Source organism: Pan paniscus, chromosome X (genome assembly GCF_029289425.2).
Source record: "Pan paniscus chromosome X, NHGRI_mPanPan1-v2.0_pri, whole genome shotgun sequence".
NCBI lineage: Eukaryota > Metazoa > Chordata > Mammalia > Primates > Hominidae > Pan > Pan paniscus.
This window is the reverse complement of record NC_073272.2, coordinates 35,171,867-35,192,825: the sequence shown is the minus strand read 5'-3', so window position 1 is coordinate 35,192,825 and position 20,959 is coordinate 35,171,867.

Genomic DNA, 20,959 nt, shown 5'->3' with positions numbered 1-20,959 from the left:
TTACTACCTAGTGTGTGTCAAGGACTGTATCAGGTTAATAGATTACAATCCTATGAAGTGCACATTATTACATAGTTTTTGAAAAAGATTTCTAAATATCAACTTTAGAAAAATATTGTTCTTATTTTGATAGTCTTTCGGGAAAAAAAGCACTTGTAAAGAAATGTTTATAGGCTGTTAAATCTTAATTTGGGATATGACTTATTCCAATGAATTTTAGAAAATAGAAGATAACAGACCAGACACAGTGGCTCACACCTGTAATTCCAACACTCTGGGAGGCTGATGGGGAAGGATCTTTTGAGCTCAGAAGTTCTAGACCAGCCTGGGCAGCACAGCGAGATTCCATCTCTACAAAAAATTTTTAAAAAATTAGCCTGGTGCGGTGACGTGCATCTGCGGTCTCAGCTACATGAGAGGCTGAGGCAGGAGGATCTCTTGAGCCCAGGAGGTTGAGGATGCAGTGAGCTGAGATTGGGCCACTACACCCCAGCCTAGGTGACAGAGCGAGACCCTGTCTCGAGAAATAAAATAAATAAATAAAAGAGAACCAATTGCTTTGCTCCCGTAACAAAAGGATGAATATGCACAGGAAGAAAGGATGTACTGAGGATAACCACCAAAGTTACTTCCTGATCTAAACACTATGTATGTTTAAGAATTAACATAATGAATCTCAATTTCAATCAGGCTGCCCTTTAAAATAATGGAAAACTTCATGTATGAATAGTTCATGATGCAATATGTCAGCCCGCTAACTAGATTCGTACCATCCATGTCTGTGCTTTACTGACCATGTCATTTTAGTTCCTTAACATATGAGATGATTTTCTAAATTGAAAAACCGGGTCATCCTGTGAACAAGAGATGTCTCGTAATAGCCATTTTACACAGCGCCAACTCTAGCTATAAGAATAGGACTCCATGGCTCCATACATTAATTTAAGATACTGAGAAAAGTTTTTTATCTAAGTGCATATTCAAAGGGGCATAGCAAAGTTAAATGTGACAGTAATTGTCAATTGAATGCTATCTGACTTGCAAAGTGTGTGTGGGTGTATGTGTGCACGTGTATGTACATGCACACACATACACACACAGAGACAGACATTCCTCTCTGATCATCAAGGTTTGAGTCATATTCCCTAGTCTGACTTGGCATTTCTGGTACTGTGGGCTTCCCTAAGTCCTCAGTTTTTTGTGGCAGCTGTTACCTCTGTATGACTTCTGGAAGCTGCCTCAGGCACAACACAGAAAAGAGTTCCAATGTGAAGGTAATTGCTGATTTCATATTGGAGCTACTTTTAAAATAATATATGTACTTTAGGAAATTTTTTATTAATGCAACAGTTTTTTTGTAACAATGCAATGCTTATTATGATAAGTAGGTTAAGAGGTATTCTCTTTACCTTCATATATGCTATAGAATGATCATGAGAGAATGTCTCCTGTTCTACAGTCTTCCCATGGGCATATTTATCTCACAATAGCTTTGAAAAAATTATCTCCTTAGGTACAGAAATCCCAAGTATGATACATATGTTTTCCAAGTGGCAAATTTCATATACATAATAAAGCACTAAGACATGCCTTAAAATTGATATTAGGAGACGAGTGTGTCAACTGTATGTGCATCTCTAATATTTATAATAAAATGCCTAGCCTTTTATTATATATGAAACAAGAGTTAATTGTATGGAACACTTGTAAACCTTGAGTAAAGTTGTAAAGGTAATAAAACCTGGAAACCTTGAAAAAAGCCATAATTTTAATTAGGACGTTTTGTTAATTTTAATAGCAGTCAGTCTCATTTTTAAGGAATACATAGAAGAGTAAAATGTTCTCAGTAAAATATTTTGGAACATCAGTTGAACTAGATTATGAAACAGTGGTGACCAAAGAGTCTAAGATGTGCTTTGGCTTAGTAAACATCAGCACGATAAAGCCACAGATAATGTTATAAAGAAGATATATGGAAATCCCTGGTCTGAGAATGGCTTCTCTTCTATATAAGCAATGAAGGCAAGAACAAGAAATGGCCAAAGATAGAACTTCATGACATATTATTAGAGACTTTTCTCTGGGTTTGCTTATTTTATTCATTGGTTCATTCATTTATCAATTTATGTCATTAACATTTATTGAGTCCTGTTATATGCCAAACACCAAGCAAATTTTAGTTAATGTAATTCATTTTTTCAACACACTCATTGAAAAAAACAATCATTTATTCTATGCTGATACTAAGTTAAAGGCTGTATTTATTTTCACAACAAAACCGTTTGAAATATTATTGCTCACATTTTAGCCTTTAGGAAATTGACAGTCAGAGTGGCAAAATAGCTTACTAAGATCACAGACCTACAAAATACTTGAGCTTGAATATTTACTTCTACATTCATGATTTTGCCCATACACTATGATGTTTGTGCATTGTAATGTTTTCCCAACATCTGAGATTGTGAAAGGCAATGGAGATAATGGAGGAACAACTTATGAATGCAGTTATGTTTCTTCCTGAAATACCTTCACTTTTATAATCACTTCATCCATCCATTGCCTGGCTGAATTCTGTACAAATTTTGGAATGAGATGCCAAAGTGACAGCCCACCACCCTCAGGACTTTAGGCTTAGAATGGGCAGAAAGGAGCCAGGTTAATCTCACAATGCTTCACAAAATCAAACAAGAACTAGTCTCTTATCTATTATAAGTCCAGTACTATAATAGCATCTATCTTTTGTAGGAGAAAAAGCAATATAAGAACATATTTTGAAGTCCAAAAATGTCTTTAGCTATGTCCTCTTATTTTTCTTCAGAACTTCTAATTATACTTGATTTTGTTCTCATTTGCTTTTCTTAGAAATGTTTTAGCAGTCTCCCTTCTATTACATAGTAGTTTACTTCATCCAAATCACATATGTCATGGTCCATAGCTAGTTTCTCACTATATGTTGACATTGTACAACTGTTAATTCTTGTAGTTAGTCCTATTTATTTGTCCAGTTATATTAAAAATGTCAATATATTTGACATCTCTGAGCCTGAAAGAGACATGTTCCTGGGGAAAGAACCAACATTTTGGAGGAAAGTTTTCTAACTTTATCTCATTTCATCCTCAAAAGCATGTCTATTTAAGGCAGGTATTATTATTATTATTCCTTTTTTACAGATAAGAACACATCTCTGATATTCATATATTCAAATCACCCATCTGTACATGGGGAATGATTTTAAGATGGTAGACATATTTTTTTGTAGTCTAGGAGAATACCCGTGTATTTGATGTATCCTAGTATGTTATACATATTGAGTACGCATGATCCTAATTCAAATTTGATGAGCAAAAACTCTTTGTTTAGTGTAAAGTGAGGATCATTTGCAAAGTTGAAGAAAGCATGAGTCTACTTTTATACCCTTTGAATGTAAGAGTTGGCATGGCAAGTGAAAGAGACTATAAACGGCATAACTAGTTACATATATTTCAATTTGAACATCCAAAATATGCAAGTATATAGACTCACTGCTCTGAAATCCATCATTCCCTTTTTCACTTCAGATTATCATAAGTTGATGTGAATTACTTTCATCATATTATCGCATACACTTCACAGTGAATGCTCCCAAGCGGAGGTCAGCAGGAGTTTTGATAGGGTCAAGACAGAAGTGAGAAAATTTTTATAAAGAGATATAGCTTAGGCAATTGGATGAGCAAAACGAAGATTGAAACAACTATTGTGTATCTACAAGTCTCTATCTATATATGGGAAAATATACTAAAGCAACAAAATAGTTATTCTAAAATGTAAACTTCTATAGGATAATAATCTCTAGTTGAAGCTCACATCCTTCTACATGGCATAAAATTTAATCTAGTCACTTCCAGATAAATTATGATAGTATAGTTTTGTTTGGTCGGGGTGGGGGGGTTTCCTCCTTAGACATTTAAGGTATTGATTCAGTCATTTGGGAAATTTTTCTTCCTCCCTTATCCTCAGAGTTGACCACAGGTTATGGAGGTGATTAGTAATAAGAAAGACGGAAAATGGTGGAGACCTTACCATAATATTACTTTGTTGGTAGGGAAAATATATCTGCCCCTCTCTTAAACATACCTGCACTTCTCTTAAATGGCGTAGGAAATTTAGGAATACTTTCTGTGGCTGTAGATGCTCTTTGCTCTAAAGCGCTCTTTCTTTACATGTGCCTTCGCATCATTTATGCTTCACAAATGTAATTCCATGCAGTAGTAAAGAAATTCACCGTGAAACCTGCTTCTTCTTTGGACTCTGCCCAGAGAATGAATCACAATTCACCTCTGCTCTCAGATTGCCCCAGACCTGCCTGGTGTTTTCATCATTCTGGGATGGAATGATGCCAGCCCCCCTCTCAGGAGCTATTTTTTCAGCTCCCGCAATCTTTATCTAATCTATAAAGATAGGGTGGTTTGAATCTTTTTTATCTGTTTCAAATCTATCATTTAGTGCACACATTTTTTTGCCAAGTTTCTGTCCAGGCTTAGCTTTTTGTGTTGCAAAATACCTGACTCTTGAAAGTAATATAACTGGTTTTCAAGATTTTCTCTGCCATATGTTTCAAAAGACTTCTGTAACTCAGAGGCCAAGTTTGATCTAGTGAGTAACATTATTAGTTCAGTAAATAGAGAAAGCATATGTGTAGAGCAAAGTAAAAAATATCTAGGGAAAAACACTTGACTATCTGCAGAATATGTTCCATCCCATGGATGTGCATATAGGATGTCCATTGGAAAAATGGGGGAGAAGTTCTTAATGGGATCAGGAAGGCCGGGTGCAGTGGCTTATGCCTGTAATCACAGCACTTTGGGAGGCCAAGGCAGACGGATTACTTGAGGTCAGGAGTTCGAGACAAGACTAGCCAACATGGTGAAACCCTGCCTCTACTAAAAATACAAAAATTAGCTGGGTGTGGTGGCAGGCACCTGTATTCCCAACTACTCAGGAGGCTGAGGCAGGAGAATCGCTTGAACCCAGGAGGTGGAAGTTGCAGTGAGCCGAGATCGTACCACTGTACTCCAGCCTGGGTGACAGAGTGGGACTCTGTCCCAAAAAAAAGGGGGATCAGGGGTTAAGGTGGGATCATGACAAAGCAGAGTTTCTTAAACTTGGGACTAGTAACATTTTGAGCTGCATAGCTCTAGGTTGCTGGGGCCATTCCATGCTTTGTAAGATGTTTAGCAGCATCTGTGGCGTCAACTGGACAGATACCAGTAACAATCTCGCTCTTCACTTATGACAACCAAAAATTTCTCCAGACATTGCCAGATATGTTTCATGGGGGGAAGGAATTGCTCTCAGTTGAGAAACACGGGTGATAAAGGATGGTGTTCAACATTATGAAGCTAGATATTACTTTATCATGGGCCACTTCTTATATTTGAATTGAAATGTCTACAATTGAACTTTGAACTTTGCTTAAAATTCAACATTTATTCATCACCTGATTTAAAATAATAATTACTATGACATGATCCTGCCCTATAGACTAGATTTCATTTTCAAATGGTAGTCCGAGGATAATCTATGACAAATAACTTGGGGTGCTGATTAAAATCACAGATTTCTGTGCATACCCTAAACCTATTATATCAGACTCTGGAAGTGAGGCTTTAAGAATCCACATGTTTAACAAGCTTTCCAGCTATTTTTGAGTATTACTGACCTAGAAGGGATGACCGTCACGTAAATCAATACTTTTAGTGTGTTATGTTCTATATTGAAGGTATTAGGAGAGCAAGTATAGAAACAGGAAAGAACTTTAAGAGCCTAATGTGGCAGACATGGAGAAAATATTAACGTAACTGTGAACTAGCTTCTCTTGACTCACTAAAGAAGTTATAGGTACAATTGTTCATGGAACATGACTGAAGCACTGTTTATCTAATCTCTTCTTTTTGTTCCTCAATATCCACTAATACAAACCAAATTTATCCTGGTTGAAAATATGTTGCTTTCATTGGAAAAATATCTTTACTGAGTTTTAATAGCATATTTAAATATTTTTAAATATCATAATTTTATAAATATCTAGCTTTTAAAACATAAAAATCTCAAAATTTTCAAAGCACCACATATTCATTTTAACCTTGGCTAGAATGTGATCATCACACAATGTTTATATCCTGTGGCACTTTTGATCTGCAGGTAAATTTCTGCATCAATTCACAGGCATATGAAACTATCCTAGATGGTCACTTGCGGTATGACTAGAGCTTGGGAACCATCAATGTACTGTTTCTTTCAGGTGGAATCCAAACTATGCTTGCTTAAAAATCTTCAGTTCATTTCAACAATATTGACAAAGCCATGTAGATACCATTTTTAAACACTTAAATGTAGTTATATATAGTTGTCATCTTCAAATGTATACTTACTTGAGTATGTAATCAGGCAATGATAAAAACTATATAAAGTCAAAATTCATGAAAATGTAAAACAATGGCTAAAAGGCAGATTAATCATTCTTGTTCTAAAATCTTGAAGAAAACAATTTCCCTTTGTATTGGGGAAAATGTTAGTAAAAGTGGTAGAAGAGTAGCGGAAATTGAAAAAGTAGAAAGAGTGAAAAGGAGAGATAGCTATGATATCTATTTTTATGTAAATGGACTGTGGATTAGAAGTTTTTTTGTGATTCTAAAGTGCATATTTTGTGAGCTTTTGTGTATAAATCTATGTCATGATTTATTTGTCAAATTCCAAAGAAGCAGTGGTTTGAATAATGCAGTGAAATAGTAGTGCTGATTTTTAGAATTTTTCTGTCTTATAGATTAGGAGGATAAGTAAGTACACACAATTAGCAAAATTTGTTTTATTACAAACTGTATTAGTCAGAGTTCTCCAATAGGATAGGTGAATACATAATAGATGATAGATAAATAGATAGATAGATAGACAGACAGACAGACAGATAGATGAAAGAAGATTTGTTAGGGGAGTTGGCTCACGTAATCATGGAGGCTGAGACATCCCACAACAGGCTATCTAAAAGCTAGAGACCCAGCTAAGCTGGTAGCATGGCTCAGTCCAAATTTGAAAACCTCAGAACCAAAGAAGCAAGTAATGTAAATCTCAGTCCAATATTGAAGGCCTGTGAGCGAGGGGGCTGCTGGTGCAAGTCTTGGAATGAAAAGGCCAGAGGGCCTGAAGTTCTGATGTTCAAGTGCAGGGGAAGAAGGGTGTCCTGGTTCCAGCAGAGAGAAAAAACAAATTCTCTTTTTCTCTGCTTTTTTGTTTTATCTGTGCTCCCAGCAGTTGGATAGTGCCTGACCACTCTAAGGGTGTATCTTCCCCACTCAGTTCACCAACTCACAAGCCATTCTCCTCTGGAAACACCCTCATTGACACACCCAAAAATAATGCTTTATTAGCTCTTCAGGTATTCCTTAATCCAGGAAAGTTGACACCTAAAATTAACAATCACACAAACATAAATACTCCTTTGTAATTTCAAACACAACTCTATTTCATAAAACCAACATTCCCATGAAATGCCAGCAAAATAATTAACATTTCTCACAAAATTCAAATATTTAGTTAAATATATTAATTATATTTATTATTAGTTTGACAAGTACTTACTTTAATCAGGAAATCTTATTTTCTTTAACTTTGGTATCTTTTAATTTTATAATAAAACAATAAAATAATGAAAGATAATACTACAACAATCAAAACAAATCTGGACTCGAATGTACGTCTAGACTCTTTATGGGGTACTGACCAAGATGTTTCCATCTCAATGTCCTCTGAAGGCAAGTTGTATCTACCCCTTGGACGCTTATGTGGCATTTTGAATTCTAGTGGAGCAAGCTGAAAGATGCACTCCTGGATTACCTGGCATTACCTAGATATCTGGAGAGGTTGGCTGTCACAGGTTAATCCCGACCTCCTGCTTATCATCTCCTAGATGCTTGAGAAAAGCAGACAATTCAGAAGGCACCTGCATGCATTAGACTCACCAAACTAAAAATTCCTTATTACTTTCAGTCAAGCAATGCTTTAAGTTAAGGTAAATTTAGGAATTGTATCTGAAACTTTCTGAAGAGATTTTATTTTATTATTTTGATTTTCAAATGTATTTATTTGAACTTTGTCTACCTAATATATCTATCATTTATCTATTGCCGCCTTAGAGTTAATATAAACATCTTTTACTAGGTAGCCCAGTATCTTTTCATTCAAAACCGAGGATCCAGAGTCCCTCTCTAGGAATGTAATCATGAACAGTTGACTTGGCCTATTATTCCCTGGAAGACATCTGAGTGCAAAAAAGCCTGCAAAATGCCACCGCTAAAATATAGATTTATCTTTTTATATGTCATTTTCCTAAGGAAATCTTATATATACATAGAGTGAGACTAAAATCAACTAATTTCTTTTTTTTAATTGTTGGGATTTTTTTATTATTATACTTTAAGTTCTAGGGTATATGTGCACAACGTGCAGGTTTCTTACATATGTATACATGTGCCATGTTGGTGTGGTGCACCCATTAACTCGTCATTTACATTAGGTATATCTCCTAATGCTATCCCTCCCCCATCCCCCCACCCCATGACAGGCCCTGGTGTGTGATGTTCCCTACCCTGTGTCCAAATGTACTCATTGTTCAATTCCCACCTATGAGTGAGAACATGCGGTGTTTGGTTTTCTGTCCTCGCGATAGTTTGCTCAGAATGATGGTTTCCAGCTTCATCCATGTCCCTACAAAGGACATGAACTCATCAATTTTTATGGCTGCATAGTATTCCATGGTGTATATGTGCCACATTTTCTTAATCCAGTCTATCATTGATGGACATTTGGACTGGTTCCAAGTCTTTGCTATTGTGAGTAGTGCCGCAATAAACATACGTGTGCATGTGTCTTTATAGCAGCATGATTTATAATCCTTTGGGTATATACCCAGTAATGGGATTGCTGGGTCAAATGGTATTTCTAGTTCTAGATCCTTGAGGAATCGCCACACTGTCTTCCACAATGGTTGAACTAGTTTACAGTCCCACCAACAATGTAAAAGTGTTCCTATTTCTCCACATCCTCTCCAGCATCTGTCGTTTCCTGACTTTTTAATGATTGCCATTCTGACACTTCTCAAAAGAAGACATTTATGCAGCCAACAGACACATGAAAAAATGCTCATCATCACTGGCCATCAGAAAATGCAAATCAAAACCACAATGAGATACCATCTCACACCAAATAATTTCTTAGTTACAAAATAAATATTTAACAAATTAAAAATGTTCTCAAGATAAATTGCTATACTCGGTTTATGCCCATCAACTGAAGCCTTGCTAGGTACCATGAGCATGACATTGCTTAGCTAAACTTGTCAATGGCTCCATGCCAGTAAATGACCAAATATCTATCCCTTCAGTTCTGTAATTATTGTGCTGAATAAATTTGAATTATAACATTGCTACCAACAATTGAAAATTTATCAGCCTAATTTATTTTTCCTTTACAAGTGACATCAGTATCATGCTCCTATTCCACAATGTGTCTTCTGCTAATTTTTACATATCTTCCAGTAAAATTCATGTTCTGGGAAGATGAAGATGTGCCATATTCTCTGTCCTATGATTTTGTTCTCCCTGGCATAGCCATAACATTAACAGGGCATGTAGATTGAAGTCCATAATCATTAGCTTGGAATTTGTATCATTAAACATATTTCCCAAGCTACTTTTCCAACCTCATCTTAGCCTAAGACCTTCTTAACTTTTTAGAGGTCCCCAAACTTACATGCGTTTACTAACTTTGCTACTTCTGTCTTAACTGTTTTAATATGTTTACCAGACAACTTTACTCCTCATACATAGTAAAATGACTGGTTCTTTGCAAGTTTTTCTTATATGTATCACCTAATATTATGTATTTCTCCAGTGAGGCTTCCTTCAGCTATATGTTATCATATCTTCTACATTTCTCTTTTAATAATAGTCATCACACATTATTTAATATGTATTGGTGGGTCTATCTTCCATAGACTGTAAGCTTTAAAAGCTTGAGGCCATGGTTTTCAACTACTAAATCCGTAGTACCTATAGTAGTGCTTACCACATAAGAAACAAGAAATATTTTAATAAGTACATAAATGATGATTAAATCAATACAATATCCCTTAAAGTAGGTTTGTAGAATATGATAATAATAAAGGAACTGAACTTGGAGACCATAGTTATTTAATCCACGGTATATGCTTGTACCATGAAGCATGGATGAGCATATATTTGTCTGATGTGTTCTAAAATATCTTGCTACCTACAGCCATATGGCAAATGTATCTGTCTCATTTTTCTTACCCAACATCTCCACACAAAAAAACCATTTAATCCTTTAGATGATAAAATCATATTCAGCAAGGATAAAGGGAGTTTCTACAACTCGAGGTTAACAAATTGTCATAGAAACTTCAAGCATCGCTTTTTACATTTTGATTGTATCTTGTTTAGCCCTGAACTCGTCTAGCTTTGTCCCCAAAATTTCTTGAGATATTTTTGATATCTTCTTTATAAGTTAAATTAAATTTTCCTTGGGGTCTTAATGGCCTTGACATTAATTTGGATTTCCAGAGGAAAATTTCCCTTGATTTTTAGTGAGAGTGATAGTTAACAATAACTTATGGCATGTTTCAAAATAACTAAAAGAGTAGAATTAAAATGTTCATAACACAAAAAAGTGATAAATGCTTATGGTGATGGACTCCCCAATTACTGTGATTTGATTACATTGTATATTTATATCAAAATATCACATGTACCCCATAAATATGTACAACTATTATGTATTCAAAATAACTAAAAATTTTATATAACATAAACAACCCTAGTACAAAAAAATGAGCTGAAGGCTTTAACAGACATCTAACCAAAGAAGACTTGCAGATGGCAATTAAGCATGTGAAAAGATGCCTTATGTCACATGTCATCGGTGAAATGCAAATTAAAATGACAGTGAGATACTATTACACACCTATTAGAATGAACAAAGTTCAGAACACTGACAACAACAAATGCTGGCCAGGGTGTAGAGCAATGGAAACTCTCATTCACTGTTAGTGGCAACATAAAATCAGCCAGCCACTTTGGAAGAAAGGTTGGCAGTCTTTCACAAGACAAACACACACTTACCATGAAATATAGAAATCACACTATTTGGTACTTATCCAAAGGTGTTGAAAACTTATGTCTACACAAAACCTGCATACAGATGTATAGAGCAGCTTTATTCATACTTGCTAAAACTTGAAAGCAACCAAAAGATCCTCCAGTAGGTGAAGGGAAAATAAGCTATAGTACATCCAGACAATAGAATATTATTCAGTGCTAAAAAGAATGAGCTATCAAGCTGGGAAAAGACATGCAGGAACGTTAAATGCATATTACTGAGGGAAAGAAGTGAATCTGAATAGCCTACATACTGTATGATTCCACCTGTAATTCTAGAAAAGGCAAACCTATGGCATTCTAGAAAAGGCAAGCATATGGCAGCAGTAAAAAGATCAGTGGTTTCCTGGGGCTGTACATATTTTGTTAGATTTAAACCTTATTATTGGGGCAGAGAGAGAGGGATGAATAGGCTGATCACAGAATTTTTAGAACAGTAAAAATACTCTGTATGATTAATGAATGTATAGTGATAGATATATGTCATTATGCATTCATTCAAACCCATAGAATGTACAACACCAACAGTGAGCCTTACTGCAAACTATGAACATTGGATGATAATGATGTGTCAATGTAGGCTCATTATTGTAAAAAATGTACCACTCTGGTAGGGCATGTTGATAATGGGGGAGGTTATACATGTATGGGGGCAGTGGGTGTATAGAAATTTCAGTACCTTCTGCTCATTTTTGCTGTGAACCTAAATCTACTCTGAAAGATAAAGTATATTTTTAAGTCCATTGCTATTTTTCTTAAGACTAAGGAATTAAAACTGAAAGTTAAATGTATACAACTAGTTTATGGGGCCTATGCAAGGTTCAAAGTATATTAAAAATGAAGAAAAAAATTCTGAACCTAATTATTATCTCCTAATTAGTCATAAAGCAAAAACTACTGCTTAAGAAAATGAGAAGGGAAATAAAAATAATGTACTCTTTAAGGTCCGCATGAGCACTGCCATGAATGTCTGCCAAAACCCCAGCAAATAAATGGCAGAAACACTTCTTATTTCAGCCCTGGGCACCCCGTAAGCAGGGTTGGCCAGAGATGCTGATATAAGCTAAATTAATTCAATCGTATTATTTTTATGACACTCTCATCTAACTGCAAGTTATTTCCAACTTGTATTCTATCTGTGGTCCACTCTAAAGGAACCATTATGCTCTTTTTGGACCTAAATTTCTTTCCAATTTGGAAAGTTTATTTTAAAAATATGGGACAACTTTACACATTCTCAATCATCATTTAAAGTTTCAGGTTGAAGAAAATGTAAACCAAGTCTCCTAAATTCATATCAACCTTCATCGAAAGAAAAGAGCTCCCTTAAATGGATATCAAATTCTCATAAGAGAACTAGATTTTGTAGAAATATACATAGTCTACATTAAACCTCTAAACAGTGCAAAAGAACATTTATTTGGCATTTATTTAAGATATTTTAAGCTTATATTCCCCTTTTAATATCGCAGCTGGTGCTGTTGTGAATGCACCACCTCCTGGGTGGAGGCCAACCAACCCAAAACATTACAGCAACACATGACAGAACAACCCTGCTCCAAGGAAGGAGAAAACAAAAACTAATTCTACTGCCTGCAACATTCAGGCTAACCCGTGGTCCTGAGTCTGTCCATGTGACAACTTTACTGCTAGCATAACCAGCATTCGGGAAAGCCAGCACACTAAACATTATCTACAACCAAGGATTATCACAGAGTCAGCTTCACTCTGCTGCCATCTCCACCAGAGCAGGTACTTGTATGCATGGCTGGGAGACCTGAAGATCAGTCACATTACAGGACTCTTTGCAGACATTCCCCAGCACTAGCCGAGAGTCTGGTAGGCACAGTGAGTGGCTAGACCCAGAAGAGCAACAACAATCACTGCAGACGGGCTCACAGGAAGTCCCATCCATAGGGGAATGGGGAGTACACCACATCAAGGGATCACACTGTGGGACAAAAGAATCTAAACAGCAGCCCTAGAGTTCCAGATTTTTCCACTGAAATAGTTAATCCAAATGAGAAGGAATCAGAAAAGTAATTCTTGTAATATGATAAAACAAGGTCCTATAACATCCCCAAAAGACCACACTAGTCCCTCAAGCAATGTATTTAAACCAAGAAGAAATCTCTGAAATTCAGGAGGCTGATTATTAAGCTACACAAGGAGATACCAGAGCAAGGTGAAAACCAATTTAAAAAAATTAAAAAGGACAATACAGGATATGGGTGAAAAATGCTCCACAGAAATAGATACCATAAATTTTAAAAAATCACAGCTTCTGGAAGTTCATGACCAAGAACCCAAAAGCCAATACAACAAAAACAAAAATAAATAGATGGGACCTAATTAAACTAAAAAGCTTCTGCACAGCAAAAGAAATAATCAGCAGAGTAAACAGAAAACCCACAGAGTGGGAGAAAATGTTCACAAACTATGCATCTGACAGAGGACTAATATCTAGAATATGTGAGGAACTCAAATCAGCAAGAAAAAAAATCTCATCAAAAAGTGGGCTAAGAATATGAATAGACAATTCTCAAAAGAAGATATACAAGTGGCCAACAAACATATGAAACAGTGCTCAACACCACCAGTTAGCAGGGAAATGCAAATCAAAACTACAATGAGATACGACCTTACTCCTGCAAGAATGGTCATAATTAAAAAATCAAAAAATAACAGATGGTGGTGAAAAGGGAATACTTTTACACTGCTGGTGGCATTGTAAACTAATACAACCACTATGGAAAACAGTATGGCAATTCCTTACGGAACTAAAAGTAGAACTACCGTTTGATCCAGCAATCCCACTACTGGGTGTCTATCCAGAGGAAAAGAAGTAATTATATGAAAAAGACACTTGCACACGCATGTTTATAGCAGGACAATTCACAATTGCAAGAATATGGAACTAGCCTAAATGCCCATCAACCAATGAGTAGATAAAGAAAATATGTATACATACGCTGGAATACTACTCAGCCATAAAAAGGAATGAAACAGTGTCATTTGCAGCAATCTGGGTGGAGTTGGAGACTATTATTCAAAGTGAAGTAGCTCAGGAATGAAAAACCAAACATCGTATATTTTCAATTTTAAGTGGGAGCTAAGCTATGAGAATGCAAAGGCATCAGAGTGATATAATGGACTTTGGTGACTTGGGGGAAGGGTGGGAGAAGGGTGAGGGATAAAAGACTACACATTGGGTACAGTGTACGCTGCTCGGGTGATGAGTGCACCAAAATCTCAGAAATCACCAATAAAGAACTTTTCCATGCAACCAAATGCCATCTGTTCCTCCAAAGCTATTGAAATAAAATTAAGAAAAAAGAAAAAATATATTTTGATTCCCCCTGTATATATCTGTGATACGGTGATAAATGGTCATGTTGATATTTATTATCTTGAAGATAAACAATTTTTGAAAACTTTTATGATGCCCCTTTTGTTACCTAAGAAACTTTATTCTTTCCCAAAATATTTTTAATGTGATAGATGGATTCTTATCCTAAGTCATTGTCTTATAATACCAGATAGAAAATGGTAAAATTATGAGATATTAAAATATTCACAGTTTCCATTTGGGGAGGTTTCAGTGTGGAATAAGAAGATAAATTAAAATTAGACCGTGTATCTTTAATTAATTAGAATTGGTAAATACATAATAGAATAATTTTCTCAAGTAGCTACTGATATTCCTACAACATTTTTCCCTTAAACATGTGAAATATTAAAATTTTCTACACATCTCTATTTATAGAGAAGAGTAAGACATAGTATACCCACTAGTGATAATTAGCATTAATTGGGAGTTTACTGTGTGTCAGGTACTTTGTTAAGTGATTTATATACATTATCTCATTTGATTTTCATTTCGACTCTGTGAGATCTACATTATACCTCTCTTTTACAGATGAAAAACTGAAGCTCAGAATGTTTGTAAGATGACTAGGAGTTAGTGTATCCATCATATCATAATAGAAAACAGACAGCACACTCAAAATTGCACAAGGTGAGGAAAGTTTATTTACACAGAAACTATTTCAAAACATATGCAGTAAGACAGTGTAGAAACCTGGAGCCAGTACTCTTTAAGGGATTGTGACCTTCAGGAGTTACCAAAGGGTCAAGTGCACTGGAGTGACATTCAGAGGTTTTGTCTCCACACTATTACTAACTCTTTTCTATTGTGGGCTCTCCTTTTTTTTTTTTTTTCTATAGGTAGTATGTTTTTATCCATAAATAGAGGGAGTTGAAAAAAATGATCTGAAAGGTCAGTCTCTTCTTTTTCTAATATCCTCTGATTCTATCTTTTTGTGGTAGAATGATCTAAGATGTTGGTCCCTCATTTTTGGTAACATCCTGTGTTGCTATGTTTCAAGAGCAGATTCTTGGCATAGACAAAGGAATATGTTACTCAATGACCAGGTGGGTCCATCTCCACTTGTGGGTAGCTGGACTGTGGGAAAGTTCTTGAGCTGTCCCTGTGCCTATGTCTTTGCAAAAATACAATAGGAAATGCTTATTTTATGTTTTCTACCTCAAAATCATTGCAGTTGAGTATCTCAACTGTGACTTTAAAAAATGAAAAACAAATCTCTGATCTGTCATACACATCAGATATGTAAAACAAATTGGCTGCTTCGCAGAAGCCGCACTTTTAATAGGGAATAATTTCCACAATATTACACTGGTGAGAAATCTTATGAATTCAAATGCTTAGCATATTTAGAAGGCAAAATTAAAGGTGATTATCTGAATTAGTTTTGATTTTAACTAAATGAGATGGTTCATGTAAACCTTTTTTCATACATTTGGTTTTAGGTTTGGTCATCCTGTTTTAGATTATTCTCTTAATGTGTTATCTTTGTGATTATTTAAAAACAAAAAAGGGAAGAAAATTTATTTATGTGTGAAGAGAGATTTAAAACTGTCTCATTTGTAAGAAGCTGCTAAATTTCAGAGACCATGTTTAGGTTATCACTTTGGACATTTGGAACAAAATGCAAATGTTATACATTAACTTATTTCCCTGTGATATTATACTCTCTTATCTTTCACGAATTATTAGCACTTTAGAATACAGGAAGCAGGAAAGGAACAAAGAGAGGCAGCAATGAATCTAAAAAGTACACTGTCTGCAGGTAAATGATCCAGTATGCAATCGTTAACCCTCTTATGACAAACTAATGGCTGTGGGTTGCAAAAAAATGATTTTGATTATCTGATCATTTAGCACCTAAAACAGAAATGATAGAGATTAGAGTTACCGTAAATTGCTAAAAACATACACAAAAACAAATTCCCTCTCAGTCGAAATTATATGCTGTGTTTATAATGACTATAATTTTTATCAATAATTTGAAGACAAAAGCAATTTTTATCATTTATGAATTATATTTATGAACTTCTAGGTGAGGTAACTGTTAAGTGCAGAATGTTTATGGCTAGAGGTAAATTTGCTCCTTTCTTTGAGGTCACCATTATTTCTATTTTCTGAAATTTGAATTTCCAACACTAAGATCATTTCTTAAGTTTGAAACAATAAGTGTTTTCACCTAATCTCAAGATGAATGTTTAAAAAACACTGCCTATCGTTATCTAGGAATAATATTGTATGTGGCTCAAGAATCTCCCTTTAGATCTTAAACAAATTTACAATAAAAAAAAACAACATTAAAAAATGGGCAAACGACATGAACACAAAATTCTCAAAACAAGCTATACATGTGACCAACAAGCATATGAGAAAATGCTCAGCATCACTAATATCAGAAGAATGTAAATCAAAACCACAATGAGATACCATCTCACACCAGTCAGAATGGCTGTTCTTAGAAAGTCAAAAAATATCTGATGCTGGCAAGGTTGTAGAGAAAAAGAAAGGCATTTACACTGTTGGTGGGAGTGTAAATTAGTTCAACTATTGTGGAAGGCAGTGTGGCAATTCCTCAAAGACCTACAGTCAGAAATACCATTTGACCCAGTAATCCCATTACTGGGTATGTACTCAAAAGAATATAAATCATTCTATTATAAAGACACATGTACTCATATGTTCATTGCAGCACTGTTCACAATAGCAAAGACATGGAATCAACCTAAATGCCCAGCAATGATAGACTGGATAAAGAAAATCTGGTAGTTATACACCATGGAATACTATGCAGCCATGAAACAGAATGGGATCATGTCCTTTGCAGGGACATGGATAGAGCTCTAGGTCTTTATTCTCAGCAAACTAACACAGAAACAGAAAATCAAATACTGCATATTCTCACTTATAAGTGGGAGCTAAGTGATGAGAACACATGGGCACGTAGAGGAGAACAACAGGCACTGGGGCATTTCAGAAGTTGGAGGTAAGGAAGAGGGACAGGATCAGGAAAAATAACTAATGGATACTAGGCTTATTACCTGGGTGATGAAATAATCTGCACAACACACCCCCATGACACACGTTTACCTATGTAACAAACCTGCACATGTACCCCGAACTTAAAAATTAAATTAAAAAAAATCAGGAATGCAGTTCTTTTTCACAATTGCCACAAAAATAATAAAATATCTAGGAATACAACCAACTAGAGATGTGAAATGTCTCTTCGACGATAATTACAAAACACTTCTGAAGGAAATCAGAGATGAAACAAACAGAACAACATTCCATGTTCATGGATAGGAAGAATCAATATCGTTAAAATGGCCATAATGCCCAAAGCAATTTACACACTCAATGGTATTCCTATAAAACTACCAATGACATTCTTTACAGAACTAGAAAAAACTATTTTAAAATTCATATGGAACCAGAAAAGACCCCCCAAATAGCCAAGACAATCCTAAGCAAAAAGTAGAGAGCAGGAGGCTCTAAATTGCTTTGGGCAGTATGGCCATTTTAAGCATATTGATTCTTCCCATTCATGAGCATGGAAAGTTTTTTCCTGTTTGTGTCGTCTCTGATTTCTCTGAGCAGTGGTTCGTAGTTCTCTTCTTAGAGATCCTTCACTTCCCTTGTTAGCTGTATTCGTAGATGTTTTATTCTTTTTGTGGCAATTTTGAAGGGGAGTTCTTTCCTAATGTGGCTCTTGGCTTGACTATTTTTGATGTATAGTCATGTTGGTGACTTTTGCACATTTATTTTGTATCCTGAGACTTTGCTGAAGTTGTTTATCAGCTTAAGAAGCTTTTGGGCTGAGACTGGGGGTTTTCTAGATACAGGATCATGTCATCTGCAAACAGGTATAGTTTGACTTCCTCTCTTCCTATTTGGATGCTCTATATTTCTTTCTCTTGCCTGATTGCCCTGGCCAGAACTTCCAATACTACGTTGAATAGGAGTGGTGAGAGGCTGTCCTTGATTTGTGCTGGTTTTCAAGGGGTATGCTTCCCATTTTTGCCCATTCAGTAGGATGTTAGCTGGGGGTTTGTCATATACGGCTCTTATAATTGTCAGGTATTTTTCCTACACATATTACGCACCACCTCAGGTAGTTTTATAACTTTTGTTTCAACCATAAAATATGACTTAAGAAATGAATAAGAATCCTGGTCTATTATACTGATTTTATTGTTCCCCGTTCTGATGTTCCTTCCTTTCTGAAGTTCGAGAGTTTTTCTGTTTTTTTTTTTTTTTTCTGTTCAGACAACTTCCTTCAGTAATTATTTAAGGTTAGGATTCCTCAAAACAAATTCTTTTTTTTATCTGAAAATATTTTTATACCTCCTTAATTTTTTAAGGACTTTCTTCTTTGTCATGGAAATACAGTCTGAAATCTCTTCTACTTGAATCCTCATGGTTTGGGTCTTACTTGTAATTGTCCCTGTCATATATTTGGTACTACATCAGTTTTAGTTGTATAAACTAATGTTATTTAACTTTATCTATATTATCACCATTTTAATCAAGGCTCTGATCATCTTTCTTCTGAATACATTCTTTCTTCCTGGTTTGTCCAAATTAAGTACCAGAATACCCGTTCTTTAATTCTTCTGTAACAGTTGATATTTATGAATTAATAAAATAGATAGCTAATACTTTATACTTTGGCACTTAAGAGGATTAGTTTTGAAGTGACAAAGAAATAAAATTGTGCCTTTTATAATAGTATACTGTAGCCACAAAGAAAGTAAAGAAACACATGAAACAGTCCATTTATAACCAATGACGACAAAGCACAAGGACTCCTTCCTCACTTTAAAGTCAACTTTACATGTGATATTTGTTTTAAATTTCTACCTGCGTATCCTATCTTTAATATTACTATAAAGTACTACTAACTTTAAAAGGCTACTTTATCCATCTCAAAGTTCCTTCTCATCCTAGTTTTGTAAAATTCTCCCCAAAAACTGAGTCATGGAAAACAAGCATTCCTTTGAGTCCCAAGATGTATTTAATAAATGAGGTACTATGCTTAAATTCCACAACTAGTTAATAAAGGTGACAAACCAAGGGACCAAAGATCTTAGTTCCTAATCTTTTGTTGCTTCTATAAAGCAATCATTTTATCAGTCTATTTCTCTGCCAATTTTATTCATTCCTCTGAAATAAATTTGCTTAATCGCTTACCCTCTAATTTTAAGTAAAATTTGTAAAATAACCATTACTCTAGGTTTCTGTAGAATATTGTCAAATATTACTGAACTTTATGACAGCCCTTGTGATTTTTCTAAAGTTTGGTTTAGTCCTAACTTTTCTCTATTACTTTCACCTTTTATTTTTATCTTATTTATGAATTGGGGAAGAAGGGAATGCTCTTTGCATCTGGAATTCCCACACTCCCCATCCCACTAATGACTCTCAGTTTCTTATATATGAGCTTTGCCATTTGTTATATCACATTCTACTTTAATTGACTGGAGCACAAAAAGTAACATGCTTCTTATTTCACGTTGTCTGTTTATTGTCAACTGCTATGTTCCATAAGTGGGTATGTCAGAATACCAGAGGCAGCCGGGCGCGATGGCTCACACCTGCAATCCCAGCAGTTTGGGAGGCCGAGGCAGGCAGATCACGAGGTCAGGAGATCGAGACCATCCTGGCTAACACGGTGAAACCCCATCTCTACTAAAAAAAAATACAAAATATTAGCCGGGCGTGGTGGCGGGTGCCTGTAGTCCCAGCTACTCAGGAGGCTGAGGCAGGAGAATGGCATGAACCCGGGAGGCGGAGCTTGCAGTGAGCCAAGATCGCACTACTGCAATCCAGCCTGGGCAACAGAGTGAGACTCCATCTCAAAAAAAAAAGAATACCAGAGGCAAAACTTTTGTTTTGCTTGTATTCACCCTCTCTTCTGCTTATTATTTTTTCCTTTAGAGGCCATCATATGGTGTTTCCCCTTCCTGGATCTACTACTAAGCACGTTGAGGCTACTAGCATTAGTCTTTCTGGGTCCTAAAATTGGTCCAGTGTTGTTTGGTCTTCTATGACAATTTCAGGCGGGGAGCTCTTACATTCTTTAACTACAAACTTACTTGACATTATTGTTCCACTTAGTTTTGGTCATTGTGCCCTCTAATGTAATAATTACTTTAACCAATTATATCCACTAATAAATGGAGATTATTGTTATTATTAACTTTTAAGTTCAGGAATACATGTGCAGGATGTGCAGGTTTGTTACATAGGTAAATGTGTGTCATGGGGGTGTGTTGTACAGATTATTTCATCACCCAGGTAATAAGCCTAGTACCCATTAGTTATTTTTGCTGGTCGTCTCGCTCCTCCTAACCTCCAACTTCTGAT